Below are 20,243 nucleotides of genomic sequence, written 5' to 3' on the forward strand. Positions count from 1 at the left end.
TCCCATACTGGCCTTTAAAAATCATTAAATTTTTTGCGCAATTAATTGACAGTTTTAATTATTATTATTGTAGTTGAATCTGCATTCTGAAGGTGTCAAAGGTATAGAAAATCAGGCTGTGTGGTAAGTTAAGGTATTGACTGTCTTGAGTCCTTTTTGACTGAGAAGAATTCAGGATGCGGTTATATTAAATTAATTTCTATTTTTCTTTTTTTAAGTAATTTTTAATAGTGATTTTTAAAAGATTCCTATATGAACTCCTATATGAATTTTTGTTGATGGGACTTTTGCTATGGGAAGCATAGAATGAATTCACTCTTGCGCTGAAGCAATTGGTTATGTCAAATGAGCTTTTAAATAGCAATGACAAGACAGTATGTTAAATGAAAGGAATGGAAGACATGGTGAAAAAGACACTATAATTTTAATCAAAAATAGAAATTGCCAAGGGCATGCTTCCTTATGTAAAAGTAAAAAAAACATACAATGTATCCAACAATTTTACTGTATTTTTTCTGATTAAGGTAAGAATAACATACTTGGTGGTTTTGCCTGGGCTACAGAAGACAAAAGAGATAAAATTGTAATAGTTAGATACAAAAAGTAGAAAAAAAACTCTGTTTTTTCCCTTTCTTTTTAACATTCAAGCATTATATTGGAGTCAGTTCTCACTTGTTCTTATCTTCCCCTACTTGTGCAGGGATGCACAGCATTCGAACCCCATAAGTTTAGACAGCTTTGTGTTGACTGCCAGTGATGATGAGAATGTTATAATTCCTTGGCTGACTCTTCACAGCTTCTAGAACACTCATTGTTACTTGACTTTTGTTTCCTGTCAACATTACATTAAAAAACTACACAGTCTTAGTCACAGATAAAACCCAAAGATTTAGAGTTTAGTCCCAAAAACATTTTCTCCATTGGACTGATCCAAAGTCCTAATCCATCTGGTAATTTATCCTCATATTTGGGATCCTTTCAGAGGTCTGATTTACAGTTCCACCTCACTTCATTAATCCAGCTCTGGCTAATGGCTGGAACAAGAAGCTAAGGAGCTGAAAGGCCCTGACCTGTCTTCATAATTGGAAAGACAATTCTTAGTAGAACAGAAGTTGCAATTTCCTCTCTGCTGGTTTTTCTTTGTTATCAGTTACTTATTTCAAAACATTGTAAAAAATATTGCAATGCAAATATACTACACTAGATGAATGCTGAATAGTGTTTAATACTCCCCCCCCCCTCCATAAATCAGGAGAGAATCACTTATTCTTACCTGACTTCTCAGTGGGAGTTGTCTTTTGTTGTTTCATTTTCTCCTCTGTATCATGAGAACAGCATTAAAATCACAATGTGTTAGCATAGGTTCATATAATTGGAATAATATTTCTATAGGTGATATTATGCATATAGTTCACAATGACAAAATAAATGCATGTCTAGAGCATCAGTGTCCCATCATAGCACTGTAAAACAGCACGCAGGCATTATGAGATCTGACTGCATGGTGAGATCTTGTTCATGGAAAAAGTAAATTACTGGGCCTAATGTCTCAGCTGCTGGAAAACAGCCACTTACCCTTCAGCATCCTTCAGGCAGGCGCTCAGGTGGAAGCCACCCTATTCCTGCATCCATTACACCTCTGTCAACAGCACTTTCCTGAGTGTCTAAGTCCAACAGTTTGGTATTAAACAACACTAAGAACTTGCAAATACCTTCTAGAACTTTAGAGACTGCCTAACTACAAACATGGGTGGAGGTATTCACATGTGTGTACACTATGAAGATGAAAAAGATATGGAGACGCCCCAGCACGTAACAACTCACAGAAGGACACATGGGACAGTCTGAAATGCCAGTCCATACCACTCACTACTCGTCAAGCCTACCTAGACCTAGCTGGACATCTGCCAGAGGAGCATCCTTGAACTTCTGTTAATCTTATGGAAAAAGCTGCCCAAGCCCACATGCTCTTGAGCTGCCTGTGGATTTGCTCAGCACAATTCTCAGATGATGTGGACCCATGTCAACATTGGCCACTGGACCTGAACTTCCTCTTCTCCATGTAAATTGGTGGGATTAAACTTTCTAATCGAGTGGGGTTTGTTTTACCTTCCCAATGCCCCAGTCAGGTGGAAACTGGGATGTTTATGTTCAGATTTCTACTCTGCCCAGTTTGGTTAATTTTAAATTCACCCTACCTCATCCTTTTATAGTTCTACTCTATTTTATGTCTTTTTCCATAATTGAATTCAAGGTCCTCTCCTAAACTCTACCTTTCAACAATCACATATATTCCTAAATTCTTCTTAAATATGCTTAAGACACAGTCAGACTGTATTTGCCATTGTTCTTGCTGAAAGCGCTTTGCAGCCACCTGCCTCTGGCCCCTTCCTTTCCACTAAGTCCTCTGGAAGGTATCAGATCAAAGATGACAATAACTGTGTGGAAATTAGGTTGGGCAGATATCTCTTGGTCCCCATCTCTTGCTTGTTTGGTCTATTTCTGGAAGAAAATCAGTACTGATAGGGTCAAATATAGGGAGGGATAAAGCTCTCCAGTTACTAATATTTTCTATTATTTGGAAATTAAACATAGCTCTGCATTGCAATGCTTTTCATTTGTTTTCTGATATGTGTCAATTTAAATTTTTTAATTTGTATTAAGTTTAGGGCACTTTTATAGCCCTCACTCAGCTATTGTTACTGTCAGTTTCTTATGAAAGCTGTGAATTAAAAATCTCATCTCCATGTTGTGAATGTCTGTGCAGCTAGAAATGTTTTATAGCACAACCAGCAGCTTGAAGATGCAACTTATTGAGAGAAAGTGTCTTTTTTTCTGCTGTTAGAGAAGCTTTAACATATAACAGTGCATTTCACTAATTTAGATTGGGACATTAAACTTTCTATGTACCAATACAGAAGAAAACCTGGTATGCTGCCTTTAAACAATGGCCCTGTAACATGCCCTGGATTAATGACAAGCAAAAATAAATAGGGTTCTCTTTCTTTGGATATTATCCTGACACTTTTGAACAATAAATAATATCTTTTCCTTTCCTAATTCTGTTGAGAATGTACAGCAATATTTGCTTTGTAACTCTGGGATAAAAAGTCTGTGAGGAAATAAGTAAGGAAATAAGTTTGTGAGTGGATGGCATATCTGATTGATTTGAAAGTAGGGGCAGTGTTTCTTCTCAGAATGAACTTATCTTGAAAACTGGACAGGCCTTCAGATTTGCATTTGTCTGAGAATGAACATGGTAATTCTTCAATATTCATTCACCTAACTATTCTGCAACCTAACCACACAGCAAATATTGGTCTGCTGATTCCACTGGAGAACACCCTGATGCATTGCCTGGCAGAACCATAGGTGGTGGCTGCTTGGCTTTTTCTCTGAGTTTCAACCACTGGTTGTAGCCAGAAGGGAAACTGAAGGAGCAGAATATCCAGACTTAAGGAGAACTGTCTTATAAGGGAATACACTCCAAGACATCAGGAAGCTTCATAAAATCAATCTGTTCACCCCATTCAGTATGAGGAAAAGCAGAGAAAAAAATATGATGAGGATAAAACACATTATTTTGCCAAGAACAGAACTAATAGTTCTAATTTTTCCTGTATTCTTTTTTACCATATCATGGGGAGTCTTCCAAATAAAAATTTTAACAATTTTGAGGACTTCATAAAGCTATAAAGAGTAAAAAAGAAATGTTATGAATGTTGAAAAAATACTGATTTTGAGTAAGCCCTAAGTTTAAAGTTCTGAAATCTTTCATTGAAGAGAATTTATTTGCTCTGCAGGGCTCCAGTTTTGCAGCACTACAAGCATTAATATTATTTTTTTCCCTGATGTATCTAATTTAAATGGAAAAAATAAGGCTGTAAACATTTTTCTGTGTATTGCAGGCAGTTTCAGCAGAATTACATCAGAAATGGATTCCCTTGCTTTACTTGCTTTCACTGACATACACAAAACACTCTAATTTAAACTTTTCCCGATGGGATACATTTTCTGAAATTCCATACTATTTCAGTCACATGATACATTTAAGTCTGATGGCAGGAGGCATAAGAAAAATGGTTTGAAGCAGCCCTGAATCAAGGTGAAAAAGGAGGGCACTGTTTTGTTCAAAATGAAGCTTTTATAATTCAAGCTGTTAACTCAAGAGCACTCCTTGGCACACAGCAGGCAGAAGCACTATTACCACCAGTGCCTGCAGATTAATATTTCCAGTCATCAAGTGAAACTCAAAACAGCCACTGTTCTCCAAAGCAACCATTAATCATCTGAGAATAGAGATTTTATGCTAAAGGAAATTTAGTAAACGTTTTTCTATTTTTTTTTTTTCCTTCAAGCACCTAAATACCAAGGGCTTGGGGTCTGGAGTGTACTGTAGTATGCAACAGTAAAATCCTAAGTCCTACCAAGGAAATTTATTTTCCTGCAGCTATGTGGATGAGATTGGGCTAATTGGGCAGGAGGACTGATTTCATTTAGTAGGAAAGTTGAGTGGTCATGTCATCCATGCAGGCAACCCACTTTCTGGCCACCACTGTGGCCACCAAGCTTGGCTTCCTCGTTCCTACCATGGCTGAATTCACCTAATGCCTGAAGCGTTCTGCGAGCTGTTAATACACAAAAAGTGATCAATGAGTTAAATAAAAAGCTTGGCCTATGTGTCTTTGAAAACAGAAGAGAAATATTTTTACTTATTGACTCAAAACCAATACATCTTCACTAAATCAGATCCTCAAGGCTTCCAGAAACCTGAAAATGCCTATGAAAATATTTAACTTACAAGGTAGAATATTGTACATTAGAAAAATGAATGAGAAAAGTACTAAATACATAGGAGAAATTTATTTCTTAAACAAATAGGAAAAAATTAATAAGATAAAGCCTGCTTCCTTATCATTTTACACATAAGGCTTAAATGGTTTATTTAATCACTTATTCATGAGCACTTCATTTCAATGTGAAGTTCAAACAGCAGCACTTCCAGCAAAGGTCGATGGGATGTGGATACTTGTTTTCCAATCCCCACTGCTTCTGGAGTGGGGACTGGAAGACCACTCAGGAGTGATGTAAACTGAGCATCAATAGCTGAGTTTTCTGTGAGGTTACCCTATTAGTCTTGTTAATTCGCACCAGACCCAGCTGTGGATCCTTGAGGGCCTTAAGGTCCTCCCTAAAAAACATTATTAGAACAGAGCCCTGGTTTGAAAGGGGGACCCTTTGTCCTGCTCACTGCAGCCAGGTATTACTTACATTTTACCCAAGTGCACAGTCTGTCTAGGATTAGTATTGCTATTCTTGGTTCAGCTCCTGTTACTTTTGAGTTTCAGGAGCTGGAGGCTGACTCTACTGCAGAGTGTGTACTCAATGAGATTGTAGCTTCTCATTTCTGGGGTGACCACACTCACTTAATGCAATAAGTAATTTACTGAAAGGGTTGAGAGGGGTTAATTCCCCGTACACCTCTTTGACGCAGTGCAGGCATTAAAGCACTCCTTCCTCACACTCTGGGAAATGGGTTTTGCTCACACCTTTTACTACACCAGTGAGAAAAGTCACAAGAACAGTCAAAAGCTGTGACAGCTGAATCCTTTTAGTTAAATGTCACCATCATTTTTGCTCCTCTCCAAGACACTGAAAAAACCCAATGGCACAAAGCAAAACACCTGTGCCTAGCTCAGGGAAGTGTCCAAGTTTTGCAGACCACACATATCCTTAAGTGGAGCTGGGCATAAGTGGAGGTTACTTCACCAAACCTACCTGGCTTAGTCTGAGAGACAGCTTTTTCACGTTTAACACGTTCATGCTCTGAAAATAAGAACCCCTATATTAGAAGGCTTCTTAATTTTTAGAAGATTTTAAAAATAAAAGATTCTCATTATGGTTTTGAAAGATTGCTTTGCATTACGTATTCCCACTAGACTTGAGAAGAATTTTTTGATAACTATATTTCTCAAGAAACAAAGTTGAACTATATTTTCCCTATAAAATTAAAATAATGAAAAGGCTTTTTAAACTTTTTAAATGTGGTTTAATTATTTTCTGTGGATTTTTAGAAACATAATAGAATTTCTAAAATTATGAATTGCTTCTAATATTAATTATGATTGCTATCACTGCTCTTCTGTATAGAAAATTTCTCCTTTATGTTTGATATAGGAACGATGGCAGTTTTTATTACAACAGAAGTGGGGTTTTCTTGTAAAGAATGACAAATGTTCAGTATTCTGCATAAAGGAAAAGAGAAAAAAAGCTTTCCATGTTTCTCTTTGTCCTGGATTTGGCTGGACTAGAGCTAATTTTCTTTCTGTTAGGTAGTTAGCTATATTTATGGGGATCCCATAAATATACTGTGAGGCACTAATAAAAAAGGATATTATTCTGCATTATAAAGTAACGTGTATGCAATTTTGTGCTATTTAAAAACAGTGTGCTATCCAGATCCCAACATTATGAGACAGATAACATTTGAGTTTTCAAACAGAAGAGTGTTAAAAGTATGTTTAATTCTGATTTGTAGCTCTGAAGTCTAAGCTGTGCAGCAGGTGAGCATTGCAGCATACCAAGAAATAAATCTCTAAAACTTGGACCAGAGGCCTGGCCAGAGAATTGCAGAGACCCTTCCCCATCTGTGGCCCCTTTGATTGTTTCCCAGTGTGGAGTTGCCATGGAGACAATAGGCAATGTGGGTCTCAGCTGAATTGGAAAATGGTTTCCATGCAAACAGGAACCTGTGAAACACACCTGGTCCTGCATTAACAGAGCGAGTCATTGAAAACCAGTTTCATAAGTCAAAATGTTGTGTGAGTTTGTGTTGATGAATTCCACCTTAAGCTGAAATACCTTCCTTCTGAAAGTTAAAATACAAATATTCTATATTGCCTTGGTACTTACTGTGTTCATGCGGGTTCTCTGAGGTAGCTAGAAGTAAACAAAAAAGGCATATTTTAATAATTTTGTAGCAGTGATGCAGAATTTAGTTCATTTTTTAGTGACACTTTAGACATATAAAATTTCAGTGAAATCTGTATTGAAGTGTGCAGCAGTTACATTGTGTCACCTACACTGTCCACCCCAAATGCATAAATGGGACACTTAGCTAAGGAACACAGGCACCCTGAATTCCTCATTTAGCCAAAATTTGGTACAAAGACCCCTGGAAGGCTCTGCACCTCTTCTGAGGGCTGAGTCACCCTCACTAAATGCTGACCACATACCAAACCTAGGGAAACTACCTGGCTGAACAAGGTGCTTACATTACTGAGTGCCCACTAAGAGACAGGGCAAATTCAGACCATAAGGTCTCTACTAGACAAAGACAGAAAATGAATTTTAGCTCGAGTGAGGAAACAACACCTAGGGTAGTCTAAAAATGACAGTCCCTGACAATTGCACCTGCTCTATGAGGGCAATGAGTTCCAGATGGATTCAGTGATACTCCGAGAAGCAGAAAGACAAAGTTCATGAACTTCATTAAGCCACTTCTAAACAAAAGGATTTCAGTGCTGGGACTTCTAAACTTTGTGCCATTTCATTTTTCACATTTTTCCAGAAAAAAATCACAGATGAGATAAAACTGAAAACCAAATGAATACTTTCCATGGACGTTGAGACAACATTTCTCAGGTAAAGAAATGAGAGCTTGGCAGCTGTAGCCAATGTCATTATTGGCTCTGCAGAAAGAAGTGAAATGTCAAAACCTAGCCCTCCAGCTGGATTTTTCTTCTTGACTTTTTCTATGCAGCTGCTGTTTTCAAGAGAAAAAAGGCTCTACCACCTGCATGTCTTCTGTGTGTGAGGGAGAGTAATCCCACAGAGAGATGCAGCAGGGCAGGGGATGAGCTGCCTTTGCAGCCCCAGCAGCACAAGCAATAAAACTGCTGCTGTGAGCTCCCAGGCTGTGATTCACTGACCTCCTGAGCTCCCCAGCTCCCACTTGGGACAAAAACTGCTGTGCGTGTGGGTTTCTGTTTCACTTGTTTTCCCTGCAGTATAAAACCTACTCCCATTTTATAACCAGTCTCTAATCCAAGTCGTTGTTGTGCATTTAAGGAGACAGCAACTGGAGATGGTATGCAGAACAAAGTGAAAAAAAACCAGAACATTTTTGTGGGTAATAAAGAGTAAAGATACAAAGTAAGTGTATATGCTTGCTCTGAACTAAGGAACCAGAAATAGGAGTTCAAAAGAAAAAAAATGTCTAGGATAAAGCCACATTTGCTATTTTTATGCGTGTAAGTAAAATGATTTGTAAATTTAGACTCATTTAATAGCGCAAAACCAACCAAAATGTAGCTCTCTAAGCATCATAAGCTGAGGCAAATTTGATTGCAAGTGGGTTTCCATGAAATATGTCAGAAATTTGTAGAGGAAATTAATTTTTTATTGTGTCAAAAGACATAGTGAGATATGCTCAGGAAATATGAATTTCAATTTTCAAAAAGGAATTTCAAAGTAAATATTTAAATCAAATCTGAAAATTATGCCAGTAGCTAGTAGAATGAATTACATAACTCATATAGAATATTGTGTCATATAACTCAGTTATCACCTAAAATAATCAGAGCTAGGCCACATATGAGCTGTGTTAATTTAAAGACTCTCTACTGACACTGCTTAGCAAATTTTACAAGCAAACTTTTGTAATAATATCCTTATCTAAGATCTGGCTAAAATTAAAACAAAACCATTGCTCCTTAACTTTTCAGTGAAGCCAATACATTATTTCCCCTTTTATGATGGTAAATAGCAGTCACAGAGAATGTTTAAAACAATAGGAACTCAGCTAAAGTCTGGTCCCTGAAGTTTGTGAAAGTATCTCTGTTGTCCTTTTCCTCTTTACTGTGGAGGCATTAATTAGACAAGTTTGTATAATATCAGCATCAAGACAGATTGAAGACTGAGATTACTGCTCTCTGTGCTTTGCCTAAAAGTCCAGCTTCCTTATTTCTGGCATAACACTCAGAGATATTTCTACCAGATATTTTGATGAAATAATTAAGATATTCTAAAGTTAAAACTCTCTAGATTGTTGGTTATTCTAAAAAGTATCTATAATTTTTCTATAAAAAAGCCAAAATGAAACACCAAGGTCAAATTTTGAAATGGTATTTGGGCCATAAAATTAAACCTTTATGTTTTGCTAACTGCGATTTCAGTCAATCCAATATTAATATTATCCTTCTTGTGTGTCATTTTCTCGTTAAAATATGCAACTCAAATGATATATAGACTAAGCAGAAAGTTAAAAAAAAATTAAGTCCCAAGACAATCAGATTCATTTTTACAATATCACAGTTATCTATAAGATGGGTACCTTAATTTTTATTCTACTTAGTGAAAATGGCAAGATTATAGTCCAGGTCAGTCTCTGCAAAGTGTGCAATGATATATGTAATTTAGCCTAAAGGGTGGGAAATTAAAGGCTGTGTTATGCAGCTCTGGGAATCTCACACACTTCATGTAGTATCTTGCGCTGAAAGTGTAAACAAGAATTTTTTGTTTTGGCCACTGATGGCAAGAGTGTGTTGGGCTAAATCAACTCTTGGTCTCATTTCAAATAGCTGTTCTGATGTCATTAGCTAACAGGACTACCTACTGGGTAAAAAAGTACTTATTGTTCACAATGGCAGAAAATTCAGTCCTAAGTAAGTGGTTTATCTTCATTTGTTTAACACTTAAATTGTACTAGAGGAGGTCAGATTTGAATAGAATGAAAACAGTTGGATTTTTGATGAATTATTTGAAGTTACATAAGAACTGGATCAATGAAATTATATGGTTCTACTCCCAGCAAAAATTTGCAATGTCTTTTCTGCCACTCTAAATTAAACTTGGAAAACGGGCTTCATAGATATCTTGCTGTTTTTCACTTCAATTTTTTTTAACTTGCCTGCCATTCTGAAGGCCACAAGGGTATTAATTATATATGGCAGATTTTTGTAAATTAGATTGTGATACAGGTTCAGAAATGAAATCCTGCATTTTATTGAACCATAAATTGGTAAAGCTAAAAGCAGAATGTGCTTTTTGATTACAACATCTATTTTCCATCTGGGTAACAGTTATTTGCCATTCAGACAGCAAATACCTTTGTGAGTGTGCATATTCTGTAAGAAAAGAATATGTTGTGCAGGAAATAAAAGCAATGCCAGAAGTACTTGTTTTAGTTAAGAAAAACAGAATAATAACACATGCTGTAGCTGGTAAAAATTATTTCCAATTAGATAGTTACAAGTGTATTATAAATAAGAAATTTACTTTCCATTAGACAAAGTAAGAGCCTGGTTTATTTCCCATTAAAGACATCACAGAGATTCTTTACCATGTTTGTTTTGGACTGGACATTGCATGAATACGCAACACACACATAATGTTAATCTGTAGCAACATTACAGACCAAGAGAGAGATCAAGATCAACAGTAATCTTCCAATGGAATTATCAAAATTTGAAATGTATACCTTCCAGTTAATGCATCATGAAAAAGGTAAAATTTGATTTCCCTATTTAATATGAGTTCATTCTCCCTGAACTATGGATGAACAAACTATTTGTCCTTTAGACAAATTAGTGGACATTATTCCTTCCAAATATAAGTTTCAAGAACCTTTGAGACCACCGCATAATTTAAATCAGACAGTTTTGGTCTAATTAGGTCAAGGTTTTTCAAAATGTAACACAACTGTATTATAAAAAAGTCAAACAGAAAAAAATACATTCTTTACATGTCTCAGATGATAAATTCAGAAAAAAGTGGATTATTAGGACTTTGTTAGGGAGCAGTTCCCTACATTTGTGAAGTTGTTGTCTGTACTCTTTGTCATTCAAAGGAGAAGTAAAATGTTAGCATAATTTTTTTAGATCAGCAGACCTGATCTGTCATATCTGCATGTGTCTTACTCAAGTTCTTCTGGCTAGATGAGAAGCCGGCAGACTGTGTTGCAAAGCCAGTCTACTGAGCATATGTCTAAAAAAGTGACTCAAAAACCAAATTAGCTGCAGCAGCATTCCTAAAAAGAGCATGGCTTGTGCTCATCCTGACCTCTGTTCTACATTAAAAAATTGCCTTGACAGAGTATGAACAAGAGTTACCCGTGGCCGAGTCAAAATAAAGAAAGCAAGAAGTGTGTGGTGCTGGCACAAAGAGGGGAAGTCGGTATATGATTAAAATGCGCTGCATGCTGCACGAGTGTTGTCCTCACAGGATCTCTTAATTCCCTACAACATCCATTTTAAATTTATGGCTTGCTTTAAACCTAGTATTTTTCAGGATATTTGTCCAGGTTTCTAAACATTAAGGAAGTATTATACCACATTAATGTGACAAGTATGAAATGTTAAATGATTAAGGCTGTCTGGAATATGTGTAGGGAAGAAGAGAGCTTGGTCTCTTGGTCTGGGAATGCTCCTCTGAGTCTGTGCATCTCCACAGATTTCCTTGGATCACTCTATCAGCACTGGCTGAAGAGCGATAAGAGGATAAAATGTTAAGACAAACCCTCCTAAAATGCCATGGTTCCCCATTATCATTAATACTTAACCATTGATATTAGAGCCTGTACGGTCATTAATTTGCAACAAACTGATCTTCCTATTGCCACTTTCCACTAAAAAAAGCTGTCAGGATGCTCTCACAGCTCTTTCTGCTGTATTTTCTTTACCAGCGCAGCCTAGCCAAGATATCTATCTGCTTTCCTAGAGCTGTTGTGTTTGTGACCTTGCTGTTTGGTTTGTTTTATACCTCAGGGCTGCATATTGAAAAATGAGCTGACTCTTGGTTTCGGAGGATTTTGTTGACGTTGTCTAGAACAACTTGTTTTTTAAAATATTTTTTTTTAACTGGAAGTTCAAGAGTACTTTGTATAACAGGGAAAACCAAAAAGTAATAGTGAAGAGGGAAGGAAGAAACTTTATCATGGTGTAAATATAATAGAAGTAGCAAAGAAATAGAGACATTTCCAACATTTTTAAATGACTTTTAATAAGAGGAATTGCTTCAACTTCAATCTGAGATGCATGCCTTTAGGAATCTTTAGTAATGATCCCAATCTTTCCCTGTTTCCCAGTTTGTCACTTAAACAATAGAAATGCTCTGGGAAATGTAAGTTGTTGAAACAACAATCTTGCATGATGGCACTAAAAACTAATATCTTTAAAATAGTATAAGTCCTAATATCCCAGGAGGACAAATCTTCCATCGAGAGAGCTTGAAAGAATAAAATTTCAGTCAAGTGTAGATGAGGTACATCTGCTGCATTAATGCACTTCATCTTTAGGCACGTGTGGTGAAAGACCTGAAGAGCTTCCTCTCAATATCATCCTCAGCTTCTGACGTTTTCATGTGCTGTTCCCTGAAACTGTGGGATGGGAACATACAGATGAGGGAGAGTATCCTAACAAGCTTTCACTTTTAGAAATATCAGTTTTACATTTGCGTATAGCTAAGGCAAAACATATTGGAGCTTGGGTTGTCTTTATTGCAACATGAATTATTATATATCTCGAAGGGCAGCTGAGTGAAATCAGGCAGACTGAAGTTTATAGGATGTTAGGATTATTTTTCAGAATATAGATGTTAGTTTATGCAAAAAATGTTCACCACTCTATATAAAAAATTGGAGCCAAAAGTAGCACTTCTTGCTGATGTTAATATTCATTATAATTGAATCTTCAGTCATACCTGTTATTGGTGAAAGCTGGCAAACTAACCTCCCTGGGTCCAGATTCCATGCAAATACTTTGAAAAGGAACTTAGTTGAGATCCTTCCTAGCTATGACTGGATTTGTAAAAGCATGATAATGACTGAAAATATATTTACATATGTTATTAAATAAATGTGAAATAATAATAAATTAGAAAAGAATTAGATGACCATGGAAATCTAGAAAAGAAGAATTTTGGAGGAGGGATCAGTTGATATAAGGGGTGGAGAACAATAAAAATTGACTCTTGAAAAATGGACTTTTCCCAGTGTGCTACTCAAATTAACATGGTGATTAAAGTAAAGGGCTAATGACTAACTTCTAGAGTCATAATATACTGAACTATCTTTGTTCCTTATGAAATGCTGCTGATCACTGCTTTTGCTTTAATTACAACTCTGTAAAAGCAGATTTCTGCAAATGGAAATAGATAAGAAAAGGAAAGGTAGATTGACACTAGAAGAACTATTCATTCTGGAATTGCATCTGAATAGAATACCTCTGTGCATTCATTTGCACACATCTTTGTGCAGAGCAATAAAGTAATAGTTTATCCCATGGGGAAATTTTTAGCCAATTAAACATGTATTATGTGGATATGCAGGTGTTCAAGCATATTATGCTGATTGACATATGTGAATGTTTCTGACATGATGCCAATATATATGTGTTATACCTAACTTACAGTAACAATCCAGGCCACCAACTACACAGAGCACTCTTTCTTCAGAAATCACAGATGTTTCATAATCATTAAAACAATAGTTTAACTGACTCCAGTTTTTCAGCAGGGGCTGAATAAATTACTGTTGTACGTTAATGCAAGTAAGAACAATTAACACAAGTTTTAATCATAACTGCAATTGAAATGTTATGCCAGGTCTATCAATATGAATAATTTTGCGAGTTTTTTATTAAATAATACTTAAAAGAGTGTAATCTCAATTTTACCTTGAATAAATTACAAAGTTGTAACCAATGTCAAGGTTTTGGTTAAATCCTACTAAGAATGAAAGGATTGGCCTTTTTTGAAAAAAATATGGATGCAAGGTAGCATCACTCATTTTATGTGCTTCAACTGTGAGTACACAGAGGTGTTAGGCAGATAAACATGGAGATTTCACCTTATTGTTAAAGTGTCTAGAATAAATATTTGCATTAGATTCTCCATCTAAGTACAGTGAGAGTGGATATTCAATCATTTTTTAAGATCTACAAATTATTTGCTCCGTCTTCTCACTTCTCTTTCAATGTCAGATTCTTAAAAGAGAGGGAAGGGAAAGTTGTTAATTAGCAACAAACAATCCCAATATTCGTTTACGTTTCTGTTCTTGTTACTAATCATAAACTATGTTCCATGTTATAATTAAGTGAGAAATAGAAATATCTCCAGAGGGGCAAGTAATTGCATTATGACACAGATACAAGACAGATGAAACTGTCTTTGCAGATGCTTATTTCTCTCTATCAGCCCTAAACTGAGACTAGGCTGAACAGTTTCAATGTAGATTTGCAACTTTAGTCATCTAAATTTGCATGAGGTAAAGTTTTCTAATGATTACATTAATCTGAGCATCTAAAATAAATTTTTTATAATTTATGAATTCATTGAAAAGTCATGAGTTTGAGACATTAATTCCTCTACCTAATTATATCAAATGGGTCATATCTTATCCCACTGAAGTATCTACAACATGGGAAGTTCTGTCCATCACTAAACAGAGGTTGTACAGATAGTTAAGCCTCACATAACCCTGTAAAATGGACATAAATTATTTATACCCCTAAGATAGTTGTGACAAGGCAAGCAGAGGTCAAGCAAATTTCAGTTAACTTATGTAGTCTTTTCAGATAATTTTCTTTATTTAATATAAATTATCTGTTCATCAATATTCCTTGAAAATGCTGGGGACTTGATATTTTAGCATGGGAAATCAAAGCTCACTACTGCATGGGTAGCCATCTATCAAATTGAAAACATCTTTAGTCAGGAGTGGATTTACATTCAAAAACATCTTGTTTGCAGCTCAAGATTCCTGTAGAGTGTTCTTCAGTAAAATCACTTTATTTAACTTTTAATCTGATGCAGGATGGCAATATTAACTTCAGTTTGGAAGATCCTTTGGGCTCCATCTTGTGGCTATTTCAGTGACTGTTTCCTTTGAGAGAGCTGTGTTGTCTTCAGCTGGTCAAATTATCACTACTAGTTTCAACAGCATACTAGCATATGGCTGTATTTATTATTTTCTGTATTATTATATAATACAGAATTTTTGACCCTATTTTAAGAAAATCGTTATGAAGTATTTATAATGATTTGGTGTTTCTAATCCCTTTGTTTAGGATTGAAAGTTCTATTAAGAGTCGGTGTAATACACTTTGTAGTTATAGAATCAGATACTCTACTTTCTTATCCTTTGATTCTTGTTAGAAAATGATGTAATGAAGTTGTGATTCATCTTGAACCAGTGGCATCTGCAGCTGAGCAGAGATCCCATGCTACTATGACCGTTTGCTTTATGAATAAGATGGCTGACTTCCAGTTTTTCTGGTCAATTACAAAACGAAGCAGTTCTGAAATCCACTCTCTTTTTTTTTGGTTTGGTTTGGTTTTTTTTCAGTTTGGAAAGCATCTTGATTTTGATGTATATTGAAAAGGGATGCCACTGTGCCTTGGCCAGTTTATCCCACCCTCTGTATCCAGAGCAGCAGTTTCCAAACCAAACAGTAATTACAAGGATTACTAGAAGGAAATTGTTCTTTACTGAATTGAAAAAAAAGTTGTAGTTTGAAGCTTGAATGTACATGGCTTGCCCATTTTTCTCCTTTTGTTTGATTTTAGCTACACTCAGATATTACACATTTTTTACACCACAATGCATTTATTGAGAAAAAGTCTAAATGTGATCCCACACACTCTCCTGCCAATTTATTTTGATGAAACTTGTTAGATAAATGTGATTTTCATTTTGCTTTCTAAAAACTAGTAAATGAATTTAAGAGCAAGGTGTCAGAGTGTCAATGCTGAAAATCAGAATGGGAGTGTTGCTACTGATAGGCAACCAGGACCTGCATCTCACCAACTTACAAGTCTTGATAATATCTGACAGTAGGCAGTCTACAGAGCAGATGAGACTCACAGAGGTCTTGAATTGGATGTGCTCTCAGGAGCAAGGCAGAGCTTGTTCTCTGTCTCTGGATCATTAGCTCCAAGGAGGCTGGAGAAACTAACTCCCTGGCAGCTCAGGTTCACAAGTCACTTTCAACAATGAGAGTGCTCTTATACATACTCATGAGAATGAGCAACCACAGGGATTGTGTCATGGCTGAATTCTATTTGGTCCACTAGAAACACAGATGTAAAGAATCTTTACAAAGCAAGGCTTTCTGACACTGACTGGAGAGACAACTCATTACTCTTACTTGCTTGGCATCCCAAATTCAGTCCATCTCCTCTGTAGTCAGAAATAAATAGGGTATGGGTGGTATGAATTGAAATAAGAAATTCTACTTTATGCAGAACTAAGAAAACTTAAAGTTTTCTCTGATTTGGCTCTATTCCAAACAAGGATTTTGTAACCCTCTGTAGTTATAAAACATTTCTGAAATATGAAAATACTCTTTTGGTGTATAGAAACAAAAATAATTATTAATATTTATTTCATTAAAAATGGCCAATGTGAAAAAATGCCAAAATATTTTGGCATGTTACATTTCTGTTTACTATTTTCTGGAGATGCCCTGGAAATGATGGGATTTATATCACTTCACCAACCCCTGGATCTATTTTAATTAGTTTGATTCCTTGCTCACATGCTTTGAATTATTAGCAAGAGTTAAAAATTTTTGTGTACTGGCAGCCAGATTTGCTCTTGGGAAATTTAGGAAGCGTCCTCCTCATGCAAAGGTTTTCTGCCTCTTGCCCTTTTAGAATTGACAACATTTACACATTTCTGTGACAGCTTCTCTATCCCACACATGTTGAAAGAAGGCATAACATGATGCTGGAAGGTAAAGCTGCCGATTTTCTAGGACTTTGGTCACAAAGTCCTAGAGACCTAACCTTTGAAAGAGAAATAGTGAATGCCTAAATTTCATGCATTAATTGTGCCTCAAGGTTTCTGTTAGTATCATCCATATTTGGAGAAATCAGCACAATATGTAATATTTCTCCATCATAATTTTGTTCTTTTCTGTCTCTTGCCAGCTCCTTCAAGTCTGATTTATGCTATGCACAGAATGTACCATCGACTGAACACGTCATTCCATCTTCTTCTCTTTTATGATGGCTTGTCACTCTGTATGGCTCATTATTCTTGTTTTTCTAGATGAGGGATGTATTTGAATAGGACAAAATAATTGGAGAAAGCTTCATGTAGAGTACAGTGTGTGTGCTGTATGATTCACAGGAAAAATGGTAAAGTGCTGTTTGAACTGTGCATGCCACTACCACAATATATTTTGGATAATGAGCCAGTCAATTTAGAGCGCTGCCTGGCTACTTCTATTATTTTTGCAGCTGTGCAAAAAATACTGTATCCTTAAGCAAAACCAGTGAACATTACCCTTTTTTATTGCCAGTCAGAGGAATACACATGCAGCCTTGAGCAATTTCTTGTGACAACAGAATAAGCAGAAATAAATAAAACCTTATCATATTTTGAGTTAGCTAGGATCATGCAATATTTTCCATATGAAGCCTGCAGGGAAGGGGAAGCTAGATGAGAAAGCATGGCAACTAAAGCATGGCATGTTCATTTTTTGGAAGAGGCCTTATTACTTCTCTCCAGTTTTTCAGTTTAGACCAGGTCTACTAAAGGCATGAACATCACTGAACCAGTTTGCCTTCGTCACTGGAAGATTTCATTTTTCTGGCATTTTTTTCACTAGAATCACTACCTTCCTTGCTGACAATATTGGCTATGATCTCAGAAAACCAGAGGGTGGTTTAATCCAAAAAATAAATAAAAAGGATGATAATCATGAGAATGACTAAAACTGAATTTCAGTTCATACTTCCACGGTTCTGTGAAATAGGTTGGTGGTAACAAGCAGGGTGAGATACAGCCTGACACAGGTGCATGAAAGTAGCCCGCACATACTTGTTGCAAAATCCTTTCAACTAAGAAATCAAAGGAAAATTTTTAAGCAAAAGAAATATAGAAAAGAAAATGAACTGGAAAAATCGATATAACTTCAAAGAATGTTCATGAAAAATGCATGTTTCAATCAGTTTTGTCGGGGAAGATTTTAAATCGTAGCTGGTGGAAAATGAGCACTAGGTGTTTAAAACAAATTCCCTTGGTTTTCTTCTGTAAAAGAATGGGCCCACAATCTGACAAGGGTGAGAGAAGCAGCACCCTTAACAATTACCTCATTCTTTTGTTTCCATCAAGGATGTAGCAGTCCATGTTTTTGAAAACTGCAGACATTTTGATATCTGAAAACCAATGGCTCTATGAGTAACTGCCAGTTTTCTGATTCTCCCTGCTTCATGCACTACCCTTCACGCCTCAGTTGTTGCAAATTAATCTTTGGACAAAATATCTTGCTTAATACCTATTAAGCATGGTTGTTTTTGATAACTGAAATTAATTTTATTGTTCTGTTAAAGACATGAAGTGAAATTTTAGCCTCAGTGGAGTGAATGGGAATTTTGCCACTAACATAAACACAGCCAAGATTTCACTCATGAGCTGATAAAACAGTTGAGACTATAATTTTTTGGGTTTTTTTTTCAGTTCAGTTAACAGCTCTGTACGGGGATAACAGAAAAAAGCAATAAATTAGTAGGATTGAAAATGTCTTCATGTATAGACAGTAAAGGTTGGCTCCATTGTACAGTTATGTGAATCATAGAATTTCCAAGTGACAAAAGACACTTCCTAGGCCCCCCCCCCACCAAATCTCCCATCAATAATAAAGAGCTATTTTTTCCTCATTGAATTAAAAAAAAATATTGAATAATCCTAAGAAATATATGGATATGTTCTGTAAACGTTTCCATTGCTCTATTTAGTGAGAAAGACAAGATTTATAAGCCTGGTTATCAATAAAGTTGAACGGGTTAAAAAAATACTACGTCAGTGCAAATATTTCATTATTTTTGCTGTTTGAATAATATGAGAAAATTAGGAAAAAAGTTTTAACTCAGCAAATCTTATTCTGAAAGACAACACTATAAATAGATATTTTGGTTCTGATAAATGCATTATATTTATCTTTAAATAAAAGTAATATTTTTTGTTCTGATTTAGGGCAAATTTTCCCACTAATCTGTTAAAATATCAGAGAATGACTTCAGCAAAGGTTACATGCGAGCTCCATATATACGTGAAAAGAGGAAATTAAATGTGCCTAGAAAAGCAACTTCTGCAAAGAATAAGCAGCCAGGTCAGCATGCATGGTGCACTGCAAGTTTTGTTCTTTGACAAATCCTAACATGGTAACAAAGGTCTTTCATTTTCCTCCCAGCCAGAATGAAGAAGTGTCTGACACTGGTCTGTATTGGCCCATTTTAAAAAGGAGCTACCAGTAGTGGAAATGCCAACAGTGTTATCACAGCAGGAGCAGATAAAGTTGGCTGATGGTAGCACACGCGGTGCTGTATGCCATCACAATGCTGTATACCATCGCAATTGTATCACTGAACGAAAGAAACATTTCTCACAGCAGTCACAGCCTGGAAGACGTTTCAGTCAAAGGAAAAGATTGATTTACCTTTCTTCTCCCCCTCCTTTTTCACTGAAGCTGAAATAGAAACAAAACCACAATGTTTTTAAAATTGTAGTTAATAGCAGTGTCAGTAAAAATAATTCAAATACCTATATGAGCCTTTGTGCACATATATCAAACCACACATATATTATGCTATAAAGGAATAAATTTCTTTGCCAGATGAAGAAACTGAAACATTTCCTCACAGACACCCAGCTCTGCTATTGATGAGAGCATATTCCAGCTTTCTACATCCTCACACATAATTTTAGTCATGGTTGTCCTTCCTCCCAGACATTGATAATGGGAGAGAGTCATAGAGTGAATACTTCAAAATCAACAATGAAGGAGGAGGATAAATTGAAATGTCAAGACATAAAAGAGTAAGAGGAGTATAGACAAAGGTTATGAGATATCATCAGTTTAAGATGAAATTAAGAGAAATGTGTACTTTTTTGGCTATTAGAAATTGTAGCATTAAAAAGCGTAAAATAAGATGTAAAAAACTGCTGAAGCTATGTTTATAAGCCTCTGCCAAATATTGAGACTTTCAAGACCTGATTATCCAGCGATCCCACTTCTAAACCCCATAGCATGAGTTTTGTGGGAATGGGAAAGAGACTGGAAGAAAACTGATAATTTAAAATTTGAACCAAATTTTAAAAACCTGAAATTAGTTCCTCAATGGAAGCTGTGATGTGTGCTCAGTATTCAAACTCTGGAGACAGAATAAAAGTCCCCTAAAACTCAGCTCAGTATTCCAATAAAACTTTGCATACATCTACAATGAGTGCTGTGAAATCA

At 36.0% G+C, this 20,243-nt stretch overlaps 1 long non-coding RNA gene across 1 annotated transcript; it reads right to left on the reverse strand.

Moving 5' to 3' along the window:
- Positions 1-531: 531 nt before the first annotated feature.
- On the reverse strand, positions 532-19,474 carry LOC119699771. The gene is made up of 4 exons (XR_005256531.1): positions 19,443-19,474; positions 6,913-6,939; positions 5,779-5,826; positions 532-1,318 (listed from the first exon to the last, which is right to left on the reverse strand). It is a non-coding gene; the product is annotated as an uncharacterized LOC119699771 (long non-coding RNA).
- Positions 19,475-20,243: the final 769 nt, after the last annotated feature.

This window comes from Motacilla alba, chromosome 3, assembly GCF_015832195.1.
Source record: "Motacilla alba alba isolate MOTALB_02 chromosome 3, Motacilla_alba_V1.0_pri, whole genome shotgun sequence".
Classification (NCBI taxonomy): Eukaryota; Metazoa; Chordata; class Aves; order Passeriformes; family Motacillidae; genus Motacilla; species Motacilla alba.